Source organism: Lagenorhynchus albirostris, chromosome 1, assembly GCF_949774975.1.
Source record: "Lagenorhynchus albirostris chromosome 1, mLagAlb1.1, whole genome shotgun sequence".
Classification (NCBI taxonomy): Eukaryota; Metazoa; Chordata; class Mammalia; order Artiodactyla; family Delphinidae; genus Lagenorhynchus; species Lagenorhynchus albirostris.
This window is the reverse complement of record NC_083095.1, coordinates 117960761-117974875: the sequence shown is the minus strand read 5'-3', so window position 1 is coordinate 117974875 and position 14115 is coordinate 117960761. Positions and strand designations below refer to the sequence as shown.

Genomic DNA, 14115 nt, shown 5'->3' with positions numbered 1-14115 from the left:
CCCCACCCCGCCACCAACGGGATCCCAAGGCAGTTATTTCCAATCATTTTTGTGGAAATGGCTTTCAATCCACCTTGCAAGACCTGTGTCCTTTCCGCTCCGCATGAGTGCATTCAGCAGGGGAATTCTGTCGATGCTAGAAAGGTGAAGGGTGGCTGTATTTCTGACCCATACGAAAACGAACTTCAAAATGTTCAAATCATTTACAGTGGCCTTGCAGTCAGGGCAGGGACTGCTGCATCACTGATGGGATCCTGTAAATCTGCAACATACACGTGGCCTCCGACAGGTCCAGATGGATTCACGAGTGGACTGAAATCATCGGGACCCCTGGAACTCAAGGAGTGGCCACCGATGTTGCTCTAATCCACTCTGCACAGCTTGGAACGACGCTAACATTTTTAGGAGAATCCCTGCAAAAACAGATTGGTTTCTGTTCCCATCTATTAATAACAGCTATTTTGAAATGCTATTTAAATCTTCTATTGTTAATTTGAACTTTTCGTGGGTTCTGTCTCCCCAGCTGAGCTGCGGTCGGGCAGCAGGGACTACACACCACGTGGATCTGGAACCCCCCTGAGATGGGTGCAGTGCCCCTTCACAGATGCTCGTAAACATTGGTTCATTTGCTTGTTCTACTTTGGTAAGGCCCATCATTTTAATTACTGACTGGCTCTGCCCAAATGACATATCAATTGCTGACTCAAGGTGCCTTCCAGCCGTGAGCTCTGCTCCAGGCTGCCCTGCAGTGAGCACGGGCGCTCACCCATGCCCGCACCCACACCAGAAGTGTGTTCGTATTACCTTTAGGGTGTTTTATTATGATCCACAGCTATATTTGGCAACTTTTCTTTCTAGCATTAGAGAAGACACATTACCACATGTTAAAAAAGGAATCTGCCGAATGCACCAGCTAGAACAGAAAAAGTATTATGAAAAGCCTGCGTAAACTCTCTCCCTCCCAAACTACCTACACCCCCGATGCATCCAGGATAGTACAGAGGAGGGGAAGGCATGACTCTGTATACTCACGCGGACACAATGCTAGTCGTGACTTTTGGGTTCATACCCGACACCAGTCTTTGGCTGAAAAGCTAAGCATTTGGGCTGGAAAGAAAGATCCAGCCTCCTGTCTCTGCCCTTTTCCTCATACATGGCGGGAGGGGCCTGGACTTCCCCGTCGAACACAGGAGTCTGTGAGAGACTCTTTTATCTGGAGTAACGACTTGAGTTCAGCACATTAATATTGTAACTATTTTAGAGAGGGCAGGGGAGGCCTCCTGAGCTCTTCTAGAGATAATTAAAAACGGGGGGAAAAAAAAGAAATCTGAAATAAACAAAAAACAAGCTGAAGGCACCAGGGGTTTCTGAATAACATCTTCCCGGTTAAACAATTTTAAGAATTCCATAATGCAAAAGCAACCCCCCTCATTCTCTCCCACGTAAACACGCTTGTTATTTCAGCCCCACTCAGCTGAGCAGCAGAATCTCCTGCCTTCACTTCTGCAGCTACTTTGTCCAGAGATGTTATTGGCACAAAAGCGTTCTCAGGAGAGGAAAAAGGCTGACCGTAGCCAGCAAGTGCAGGTACACCTCAAGGAGGAATACTCCTGTTCCGGTAACCTCAACAACTCACCACCCTGCGGTCGGATTGCTGACCTCAAGCACCAATTTTGCCTTAACAGACTGAAAACTTCAGCCCTTTTGATGTTTATCAGCACGTTCCCAGTAACTCTCTTGCTGTAGCAGAAAGGTAATCACATAAACCATTTTATTATCACTGATGACTACGTTTTTACAATACCAAGATCTACTGACCCTCGGTGGCGGGGAGAGGCGGGGAATCAAAAAAAGCCCGCCGAGTAGTACAAAGCCATTGTTTCATCCTTTTTTCACCTGCTTTTAGGTTAAAAACCTGTGGGACATGAAACCACATCCAAGAAGTCAAGAAAGAAAAGAATCAATCTAGGGAGAAGGAGGAAAATAGAAGAATTATTAAGAGAAAGGAACAGGCAGAAAGAGTGAAACAAGGAAGAGGAGAAACAGTGAAGGGAGCATGGAGGAAGGGCGGCAGCGCTGACGGGAGCAGAGAGAGAGTCGGGGTGACAATGGAGAGGAGAGAACAGGTGGCTCGAGGGCTCGAAGGGAGGATGTGAGCCTGAGAAACTGCTCCTCACACATTCAGCTGTTCACTTGCAGTGTGAAGAAATAGATGGGCCACTTTTTAATATGCTGTTAGGTTTCTCTCTCTTCTTTTTTTAAAAAATCCAACCTGCCCTTTCTTTGTCTTGACACATATACACAAAGTTAAGATGTCATGGGGGGGGAATCATTGATTCCACTTACAACATGGAAATACCTTTCTGAATTACGTATCGTTTTGCTAACAGGCCCTATTGTGAACCAACACCTACCTGACCCTCAGAGTAAAGCACGGGCCTCACACCTACCACCACGTACGGCACGCTAGCCGACAACTCTTAAGGTCAGCCTGCGCATTCGCTTAATGATTCTAATCAAGCCATTTAGTCCAGTCGACAAATATACACTGAGCCTCTGCAGTGCTGAATAAGACACAGCTCCCGCACTCAGGAGCTTCGAGCTTCGATTCAATAGGGAACTAAACAGACAAGCCACCATGCAAGAGTGAAGAGGCTGGTAGGTGCCAAGTGGTGGCACAAGCCACGCACGGCCTCCAGACAGGGGCAGGATCGGTTTGAACTGGGCCAGCAGGAAATGCATTTGAGAAGCAGCCATTCGAGTGGGCTATTCAAAGGGGTGGGTCAAGTAAATGCAGGATGGCTCGAGAAAGGGTGGAGGGGAGGACAGAGCAGAGGAAGTACTGACCAGTGAAAATTACCGCACACACCGATTCCTGCTGGTAAGCCATGATCAACAGTTGCCAGGACCATGCGCGGAGGCCTTGAATCCACAACAGGAGAGACAGGAGGAATGGAAAGGAAGGGACAAATTGAAGGAGGCTGCGCAGGGAGCGCCGCAACACTCAACAGCCAACTGGATGTAGGAGTGTGAAGAAGAGACAAGTCAGAATAACCCAAGAGAGCAAAAGCAGGTCACAGAGAGGATGATGACAGCACGAAAATCATGACAGATGCACCGAGAGGGACGTGATGTCTCTCTCCCCTGTGGGATGCTTTTCTGTTGATGGATAACCTGGACCTACCCCGAGAAAACTCCAGACAAACCCAGGTCAAAGGGTATTCTACAAAATAAACAGCCTTGCCCTTCCAACGTGTCAAGGTCATGAAAGACAAAGAATGACTGAGGAACTGCCCAGAATAAAGGAAGTTAATGAGGCAAGACAACCAGCACAGTATAAGACCCTGGACCTGGATCCTGGACCAGGAAGAGGATTTTTTTTTTTTTTTAAGATTTTTTTTCCTTCTTTCGCGCTAAAGAACATTATTAGGACTCTTGGTGACACCTGAATAAGGTCTGTAGATTGGATAATAGTACAGAATCAATGTCAATGTTTTGATTTTGATGTTCGTTATGCAAGAAAATGCCCTTGTATTTTTTAGGAAATATACACTAAAGTATCTGAGGGTGGAGGTAAAGGGGCATCATGTCCATAACTTACTCTGAAGGTTCAAAAAAAATCACAACACATGTATGTGTGTGTGCGTGCTTGTGTATGTGTGTAGAAAAAGAGAGCGAATGTGTGAGAGAGAAAAAGCAAGTGTGGTGAATAGTTATTATTTATAGAATTTGGATGAAAAGTATATAGAAATTATTTAAATGATGCTTGCAATTTTTCTGTAAATCTGAATTATTTCAAAATAAAAAGTTAACAGGGGAAAAAAGATTAAGGAAGCTAGGATGAAGAGCTGTTTAGAGACAAAAGAGCTGGGCTTCTGGGTATTAAATTCTGAATGGGATTCAGAAAGCTGGAAATGGAGGTTTGAAGGCGTCTAGGGGGGCTGAGTAAAACCTGGTTAAAAGCAGAGCTCGAAGGCAGATTGCCAGGGCTGCTCTCTCAGTTCGCTCCTTAACAACCAGCAGTAGTAACAATTGCTTAAGTTATTCTCATTTCTCTCTGCTTCAATTTCTTCACTCCATAACAGCAACGATAAGGCTATCTGCCTCACAGACGTGGAGCGAGGATTGAAGGACATGATAACAAGAGAACCACGGTGCCCCGTGAGGCACAAGGTAACTGTCCATTAGCGACTAATGTTGGCCCTGAGATGGGGTTGATGCTGGGAGAAGGGAGAAGGCCAGGTAAGAGAAAGGCCCAGGACAGGATCCCACTGAACCTCCCATTCAGAAGTCAGGAAGAGAAAGGAGATAAGGGAGGTCTGAGTTGCCCCTGAAGAGCCAGTGACAAGGAGACGCGGAAAGAGAGAGGCTGGGAAAAGGGTACCTGCTGGTACCAGATGCGGGGCAGAGACCAAGGAGCAGGGAGACAGGGTACAGGCCTTAGCTCTGCAACCTGGACACCTCTGCTGGAGCCCTACGCAACAGCAGTTTCAACAGAAAGGTGGGGCTGAGGCCAGAAGGAGTAAGTGGGCAGTCCAAGGCGGGGAAACCTGAGGACAGTTCAACAGAGGAGCAGGGTGCAGCACTGCGCTGCCCAGTCCAGCAGCCATCAGCCCCAGGTGACTATTTCAACTGAATTTAATTGAAATTTTACAAAAATCAGAAATTTAGTTGCTCGGTCACACTTGCCACATTTCACGTGCTCAGCAGTCACATCTGACTACTGGTGACTATATGGCTACTAGTGACAATACGGCTAGTGACCACCACGTTGGACAGCACAGATACAAAACATTTCCATCACTGCAGACAGTTCTCTTGGATGGAGCTGGGACTCTAGCACAATTTCTTTTATTATGAGAAGATGATTTGAATATAGGGTGGAGTGAGGGCTGGGGCAGAGTAAGGAGGGACCAAAGAAATTAGAGAAAGGGAATAACAAATGGAGCAAGTTCCCAAAAGAGGCAAGGAGGAAGGGGAAAAGTCCAGACAAAGTGTGCAACACATGTGAGTTAATCTTGGGTAAGGGACTGATAGACATTTCTTTCCTCAGAGGGAGGAAATAAAGAAGGACAAAGATGGGTAGAAAAGAATGCTTGGGGTGGTGAGGAGGGTACAGTGGGAACTAACATTAAAGCAGAAGGCAGTAAACTCCAATATAAACATCCTTAATCTTGTGAATGAAAAAAGGCTGTCTCCAGAAAGGAAACTGACTGGAAGTTGAAGGAATGGAAAAGTCTGGCATAACCTCTAATGGAATGCAGCTGGGAGTTCATAAAAGATAGATTTCTTTTTTCACAGAAAAGTAAGACCTAGGTGAAATTAGAGCTAGCATAAGTTTACAGTGGAACCAGTGCAAAGGTCTTTGCGATAACTTGGCAGACTGGGAGAAGGAAAAGCAGATGATGAGGGTGATTTTGGATTGAGGACTGGAATATGAGAAGTCCAACATGTTAAGACAAAGGATTCTCGGATTCTGGACAAAACCGAAATGGCTGGAACGTATACACTCCAAATAGATAAACAGAGACATAAAGGGATTGGAACAGTAAGTGATTACGGGACCAGAGTCTTCAGTGATGGTTAGTCTGGTTCAGTTAAGTGGAAAGAATCGGCGAAGCAAACTGACATCCAAGTTCCAGATCTTGAAGGTGGAAAAACTTCCCATGACTAAACAAGTTCAAGAAGTGAGTGGCTGAAGTAAAGTAGAAACCAAGGCCATAAAAGTTGATGTTGAGGACCTTGAACTTCAAGATCAGTGAATTAATAGAGCCTCAACAGTGATGCCAAAGTCACCAGCAAGAGACAAGGTAGAGAACAGAACCAAGTTAGTTGTTCATGTTTGTTTCTTTGTTTGTTAATTTTTTTGTAGCATCAAGTGAAGTGATTCCCAAACCTGGGCGTACATCAGAATTACCCGGTGAACTCTCTTTTCCCTCCCCATCTTCCCTCCCCTTCTGTTTCCTTCTTTTTGGGTTTGTTTTTAAAATAAAAATGTGTAGGTCTTGCCCACCTGATGATTCTAATGTGGTATGTTTAGGAGAGTCTAAAGAGCTGCGTTTTTCAAAGTGCTCCAGGTGATTCTGAGGAGCCACCAGGTTTGGCAAGCGCTGATTCAGAAGATAAGGAGGGTATAGGGCACAAGCAGACAGCATGACGTGTTGCGCGAAGACTCTGTTAGGGATGGGTTAATGGTCTAGAGGCAGCACTGAGAAGCAAGGGGAAGCCCAGTCCCTGCACCGGTTGAGATGGGAGAGGGCTGTTCTGAGGGAAGTTGTTCACTCAGGCTCTGGAGCTAGGGGACGGACAGGTGATGGACTCAGCTACAGCAAAATGAAAACAAAGGCATGTGGCTGCAGGATGTAAGAAACAAGAGACTGCAAGGCAGGTTGGAGACACACAGGTTAGCAGCCTGCAGGACAGGAGGCTGAACAGTTTGTTATTAAGGGATCCAAGTGTAATGAGGTGTGATTCATTAAAGGGTCTGTAGGGCTTAGTGGCTGGATTCTTGGGCAGTAAGGATTTTTCTATCTGAACGCTATCAGATTTCTAATATGTAAACCATTACAGATTATTAAACCTTTGGGTAAACAAGCTTGCAGAAGCTTATTCATTAACACTGAAAAATCTGTCTTCCCAACCCACATTTTTATACAGATGAAATCAGACTGGAAGGAATATCAAGGTTTGCTTTGGAGCAGAAAGACAGATGGGGCAACCCCAAACCTGTGAGAGGGACAGGACATTCCCTCCCTTCGCTCTCCCAGGAAGAGGGGAATTTATGAACTGAGAATACAGAAAGGGGCCCCAGCCAATGTTAAGAACAGAAGAGGTGACACAGATGACTGAGTCTCAGGAGCACTGCTACCCTCACCCGCCCCCCACATCCCCCAATGGGTAAACGCTAGGGATGTTTCTCAGTAAAAAACATATTTACTTTCACAAACCCAACTCATTTAAAGAGCAAGCTGCAAGTGTTCGCCCCTGCTTCTGAGAGAGCTGCACTTCTGTAGGTTCAAATCTGCTTACTCCGATGAAATAATTTCTAACACTGACATACACAGACTTTAAGATGAGGGCGTGAGCGCAGCCAGGCACACACGCACGCGCGCGCACACACACAACCTCGTGCATATTGAAGAAATGACTCACTTCATTTGCTGCTGCCTCTGCCACTATTGGGTTTGGATTCTACCTGTTCAAATACAAAGTTTCCTATTAGATTAACTACAGGGAAGAACTCAGGAGTCTTAACCCTGATTTTGGGCATGACTTTAGAGCACTCAAGAGGCTTTAACCTGGGCATCAGGAGAAGCCACTCTCTCATCAGCCACTGCTTTCTCTCCATAATCTTTCACAAAACGGTAACATATCTTACCACTTTGAGAGCCAATTAATGGAAACCCCTGGTAGAAGAAACAAGGCTAAGCCTCGTATGTCCTGTACCTGCAGTACTTGGGGGCCCCTCCTCAGCTCACCGTAAGACGGCACAACAGCACCCTGGAACTTCAAAGAACCCGAGCCCCTCCTTTTAAAGATAAGAAAGGGGTGGGGAGGGGGCAGAGAGGTGAACCCGCCCAAGGTCACTCTGCTCTGAGTAACGGGACGGCTGACTTGGCACTGCCCCCTGGCAATCCGTGCTCCACCCCAGCTCCCCCAAACAGTCCCTCGGGGCTTCTGCTGGCTTGCTAGCATGCAACCTCCCCCGGCCCCCGCAAAAATGCAACGCCAGTCGCGCTCGGTGCCCAACTTCATCCCTTCGCGTCAGCATGCAGTTAAACCCTCCGGCCGGCAGCAGGTCACATGAGCGTCAGCTCTCTCTCCCCCGAGCCCGGCCCCCCGGCGGCCGCCCCAAGGTCACCGGCTGGCCCGGGGAGCTCCCGCCTCGGGCGACGGGAGACGGCAGGGCGGGGGCCCGGGGCGCGGCACTCACCGGCGCGGGGGGCGGGCGCGCCGCGGCTGCCCATGTCCTCGCCGGCGCGGCTGGGTGCGGCGGCCGCTGGCGCTGGCTGTGCTAGGCGCCCGGCTGCGGGCCCGCGCCGCGGGGAGCGCCGTCCAATCAGCGCGCGCCTGCCGCCTGGCCCGGCGCGCGGCCCAGCTGGGTTCGCGGCTCCCGGGGGGCGCGAGCAGCCGCGCGCCGCCCGAGCGGCTTCCGGGCGCGTTGCCTGGACGCGGTTGCCGTGGCAGCCCGAGCTGGAGGCTTTCCCCGCGCCCGCGCCCAGCCCCGCGGCGCCGCCCCTCCTCCCTCCGCTTTCCCACACCCAAAATAGCCTCTCCTCCCGCTGCTGTTTCCCACCCAGCTCGCAGCCCAGCCGCTCGGAGTCGGCGGGCGGGGATTTCGCTTATTGGAAAATAAGTCCTCTTGTAGGGCTGGTTGACTTGAAGAGAGGGGTGTTGAAATGGTGCCTGATTAAGAGAATAGCCATGGTGCCTGCCCTGTAATTCTCTTCAGAGCCCTAGCATCCGTTATTTACCAAACCTCTTTCCCACAGAAAGCGTTATTATCTACCCCCATCCCCTTCCAAATCGAGGAGAAGTTATTTTATGAGGCCACCGTCTGGGAAACAGCTTGCGCGTTGACGCCCCACCTGTGCAGCGGAACTAACTAACCCTCGAGGCGGCCAAGTGTCATCTAATGAATCCCCTTGACACCGGCCACTGGGACCAAGGATCCGGTCTCATGGCAGCAGGCACGACGCAAGAAAGAAGTGCTACCACCCCTCTTCTTCACATCCCTTCCTCCTCCCTTCTGCCTCGCCCGCCTCCTAGGGCGTCCTAACTCTTCGCACCTTCCTCTCAATGTGCATTCTGAGCAGGATGCACACGCCGATCCACTCAGAAATTTGCTTCCTCTCTGTGGGCGGGATTTAAGCAGAGTTGGGGACCCCCACCTACGCCCACCTCCGATTCATACCTCTTTCGTGTCGCTAGTATTTACCCAGGAAGGGTGTTCCTATCCGTCTCCTCCACCAGCCACAGCCTCTCCGACCCAGGGAAAGGGGGAATTTGGTAGAAAGACCCTGGGCTGTGGAGTCAGGCTGAGTTGGTCTGGAGTCCTCTCTCCAGCAGTTACTTCTCTGTGGTCTTGGATATTCTGTTTCCATACCTATAAAACGGGATACTATCCCCACAAAGGGCTAATGCATCCATAACATTCAGTGAACAATGCTTATTGGATGCTTGTCAAACTCTAGGAACTGTGCATACACAATGGTGAAAAAGAAAAAGAGACAGGAATCTCTGCTCTCATAGAGCTTACAGCCGGAAACACATCAATCAAATAACCACAGACAGCATGAAACTGACATTGTGATAAAGAGAGTGCATGACCTGGAGAACTATGGTGTGGAAATCTGACCTAGGAGCATCCCTTTAGCTCAGTGATTATTCTTTCCTTTTTTCCCTTTGATTCCCACTGCCTGGCACATGGTACGCACTCAGTAAATGTATATGGAATTGAATCCTACGTCATCCTGATAACAGTATCACTCAGTTTCCCACTGACTTTCTCCCACTGAAAATATATTTGAAACATAAGTCTCTGCTATGTCTGGAAAGACGTGCAGGTCTTACGGGAAAGTACTCATTCAAACCCAGAGCCCACCATCAAGAGTCCCAAGAAAGGTTCAGAATGCTTCTTGCCTGTCCTCATTGGGTTGCCTTCCAGAGCGTAAGGTGTACATCTCAGATGGGCACATGAAAGTCCCCTCTGCCTCATTTCTTCCACCCCCCGCCCTTACTATCCCACTCTCTTCCCTGGTCCCAGCTCCATTCTGCCACTCCCCCTTGATTCAGAGCTGCAGGGCACCCATTCCTGGCTTCCTAGGAGAATGGCAGCAATCCTTATAATCCTCAGAGTGGAGCATCTGCAAAACAGAGGAAACTCCCTCCTGTACTTCTGCTGGCCTTCAAAGCATAACTTTATGCTGTAATTGCCACAAGACTCCATCACTCTCAAGGGTAGAGAAGAAGAGGACCTGGTGAATGAGGGTCCTTGCTACGTACACACACCATTTTATTCTGGCTGACTTTAATTTCCTTTTAAAAAATCATATCAATTAGCATAAACAGAATCCAAAATTTTAAAAGATTCATTAGTAAGAAGACAAATAATTGCAGCTCTTGCAAACTCTGAATTCCTCAGTAGGAATCCTGAAGTTTCATAGTATAGCAGAGCCACGACTTCCCACTTCTGACCTTGTCTTCCCCCCTGTTCAGGTGACATGTTTTGAATCCTGAGGAGACACAGTGCACAATGATTTAAGCCTACCTTAATTTTTTTCCAACTCAAACTATTTCTGTAGGATAAATTTCAAAGAACTATCTGTTTTTCCAGAATTGTTTGATTGTGACTCATTACAGGAAATGTATTTTTTTTTTTTTTTTTTTTTTTTTTGCTGTACGTGGGCCTCTCACTGTTGTGGCCTCTCCCATTGCGGAGCACAGGCTCCGGACACGCAGGCTCAGCGGCCATGGCTCACGGGCCCAGACGTTCCGCGGCATGTGGGATCTTCCCGGACCGGGGCACGAACCCGTGTCCCCTGCATCGGCAGGCGGACTCTCAATCACTGCGCCACCAGGGAAGTCCTTTCATGGGTATTTTTGAGTTATTGGACTGCTGTGGGTTAAGAAAAGACTGGCTGCCAGAGAAATGCAGGAGGAGGTGTGGGTCACTCTTTAGAGAAGTTTGGTAGTGCAGGGAAGGTGAGAAATAAGGTCAACAGAGAGGTTTTTAGTGCTAAGCGAACATTTTCAAGATAGGAGAAAATATGCTTTGCATTTATATGTGCTGTTGGAGTCATGAAGAACCAGAGAGCACAATACATCATTTTGCACTGACTAACTCAATCTAAATTCTGCCCCTAATTTCATCATCACCATATCCATTTCCTTTTAAAAAATCTTTCATCAAATAAGAGAAATCTTACATTGAACAAAGGTGGGGTTCAGACTGTGGGACATTATTCTCTTAATAATCAGTTCATAAAATATGTGTTATTCTTTATGACTTTTCTTTGGTGGTTTTCTTTGTTGATAATAGTAACATCTTAGAATTAAGGAAATCCCTTGTTTTCCTCTTTTATATGTAAAAATAGTGGATTTTTCACATGTTTTGAGTAAACTGTAATTGACTTATCTGTTTTTGCTAATAACTTCCCTTCATGTGTTAGCTAATTCAAATATTATGTTTTGCTTATGGATTTGTTGGTATCTACCCATCTCACAAGGTTTTTTTAAAGTAATTATAATTAGGGCACAACCAGCAGGGAAGCATAAAATATTGGAAGACTCTTCCTAGTAGTGTAGTAGTGTTAACTTAGGAGGTGTTATCTATGTCTTAACTTAGGTAATTGCCGGTGTACATAGCAGGGCGAAGGCAGCCTGAGTTGTGTTGAAACAGCAAACAACTGAGCCTTAACATAATACTACCCACTAGAGAGTGAAATCTGGAATAAAGGAGGATTTATCCAAAGAGTTTATGGCCAGAAGTTCTAGAATAACCTTATAATTAAGAACCAGGTTCTTATAGACACTTGGAACCACGGTTGACAATTTGTTTCCATTTGCATGGTGAGATCCTGGTGAGGTGAATGCAGCAGAGAAGGCAGCAGCAGGATCTTGTTTGGAAACTTTTTTGATGCCTAGCATTTTGGAGGGCTGCTTGGCACTAGGTGGGTTTTCCCACAGTCCAGAAGGGGTCCCCATAGGTCTACATGGCTGACTCTGTTTGTCAGGTTCTGGATTCAAAGAAGGAAAGTCGTCTTCTTCAAACTGCAACCCTTCCACCTTATCATCTTTCTTCTCTTCCCTAATCTCTGTAGCTGGCTTTTCCTGAAAGGCACAGCCTTTCCGGGAGTGGAAGCTGCTATTCCAGTGGTGATGGTTCCCTGTGCCACCCCACTATGCTGGCTCATGCCGTCGTGACCTCGGGAAGAGCCGTGCCAACCAGATAGGTTCCCTGTGATTCCAGCATATGCTCCCTTAGAGACACCAGAGTCCACGGAATCATGGCGGAATAGGGAGGGCTGGTGCCAGGAATCTCCTGTCGTTCGTAGAGGTCCATTGTTAAAAAAAGCCATCAGAGGAATTAGGTCGACGACGGCTTACTCCAAGTCTACCACCTCCTCAGGGTAGGTGCTCTCCGTGTTTTTCAAAGGTGGCTGTAGGTGACTTAGCTGACTGTGGTGCTGAGAAATTTAGTCAAGCAGGAACAAAGTCATGCTGCACCATTTAGGTCCAGTGTCTCTTTTCAACAAGGTGAGGCATCCAACCTCATGGCCAGGATCCCAGAGTGTAACCTCTGTGGTCCTGTTTCCTGAACTCCTTGAGTCTGCCAGCTGGATTTCCACGAGGTTCTCTTGTTAAAAGGGTACTTAAAATTAGGCTGGCCGGCAGCACACCTTATGATGAAACACAAAGAAGCCAGGCTCTGTGTGGATCAATTTCTCAGTCCCCTCAGTTGCTGATCTTAAACTATCTAGATCCTGACATGTTTCCAAAAGGGGAAAGAGGAAAAGGGAAGGGGGAGGGGAACGTAAAAAGTATTTGTTACACTTAAAAAATAGGGGAAAGAGCTATATTAATGTTCACCTCATTCAACTTCCTTGAGTGACGGCCCTATGATGTTGCTTAAATAGATAATACATGGACATTTGCACATTGAATGCAAACACTGTTCATAAAAAGTCATAGCTTAGACAGATGGACTTTTGTTTGGGCAAATAATGTCATTGAAGTGATAGATCAAAAATAAAACACTGAAGAGCTATAAAAGATCTTCTGAGCAGTCAACTCTAGTAGCAAAACATCCACATTACAAAGCCCTTAGTTTATAAATCTCATTATTCTTACACAGCTGCTAAAACTAGTGTGCAGGTATGTGTTTATATATGACTTATCCTTCAAAATCTAAGGACATAAGAAATCTTGTTTAATAAAAAAAAAAATCAGACAGGAACTTGATATGCTTTTTCCCTTAAAAGTGTAGCAGCTCTCAAGGCAAATTTCTTGGTATAAAGCTCTCAAATGTTTCTTCTATTTCTTTGGTCTTCACTATTTATAAATTCACAGCAAAATCAAAACAAGTAGAAAGACGGGGCTTAAGGAACAGTCATGGAGAAAGTTCCAAAGTGAGGTTTTCTTTTCTTCAGTTTTCTGTATTTCACTCGCTCTGCCCCTTCCTGAAGACTAAATGGAGTTAATGGAAGGTAATAAGAATCTTCTGCTTCAGTAGAGAAGTCACTTTGCATCCATTTCCATCGTTATTCAATCATTTTAAAGGCCACAGGAATCTATCACTTTAGCTCCCTCCTTCCTTCACGTGCGTGCGCCGTTAAGACTCCTGCACACTGACTTTGGAAAAAATTTTCCTTCCAGCAATTTTCAGAAAATAGGCCAAAAAAAAATGTATATATATATACTGTATAGTCTTTAAGCTCTTCTGAAGTTTCATGCCACAATAGCTCAGTTCAGTATAGCTGAGAAAACAATCATGTTTATTTACCATGTATTAACCAGTCAGGACACCACAGTTTAGACAATGGAGCCCCACGTAAGCTGACACTCTTGTTTTAGCTTCTCTGCCAAGTAGTACATTATTGGACAGTGATCCTCACAGGTACGAGAATTAAGAGACAACTTTCACTTCTGTCAACCACAAAAAAGAAATGACAATACCCACTAAATAACGATACACACAACATACATGATACATTATACTGTGCCATTCCAAGCCACATTGACGTGAAGCAAAGGAAAAATCAGGACTATCAGTACTGTCCTTATTGAAATTTTTGATATTTTGTTCTTCATGGATTTTTGACACTAATTTCAATTTTTAAAGTATTGCATTAAACTATTATTTATCTTCATTACTGAGTTTTTTGGGCACCCCCTTAAATTTTGCACTTACGTGCCTTACCTCACCTGGGCCCTGGCCGTGATGCTATAATAGCCAGTGTTTATGTGTCAGGCCCTGGGCTAATTGCTTTACCTATAGTATTTAATGCATTCCTTGCAAAAATCCGTGAGTAAAACTGAGGCTTAGAGACATTGCTATGGCTTGTCCAGGTCCCAAAGCTTTACGGCACTAGAAAGAATGAACACACAGATAAA

The 14115-nt window shown here is 46.3% G+C and overlaps 1 protein-coding gene and 1 pseudogene across 7 annotated transcripts in view; both read right to left on the bottom strand.

Moving 5' to 3' along the window:
* The window catches only part of FAM81A (family with sequence similarity 81 member A), a 124668-nt gene that overhangs the window by 71020 nt on the left and 39533 nt on the right, over window positions 1-14115 (bottom strand). The window contains exon 1 of one of the 7 annotated variants that reach the window (XM_060151154.1): window positions 7934-8019. The exons of 4 other annotated variants lie outside the window; for them this stretch is intronic. The gene's annotated coding sequence lies outside the window, so the exon portion shown is untranslated. Of the gene's footprint in view, window positions 1-73; window positions 201-7933; window positions 8020-14115 lie in introns of those variants that run through there. 2 more of the 7 variants (XM_060151162.1, XM_060151161.1) reach the window with 2 other exon arrangements.
* On the bottom strand, window positions 11434-12444 carry LOC132528585 (vasculin-like protein 1; annotated as a pseudogene).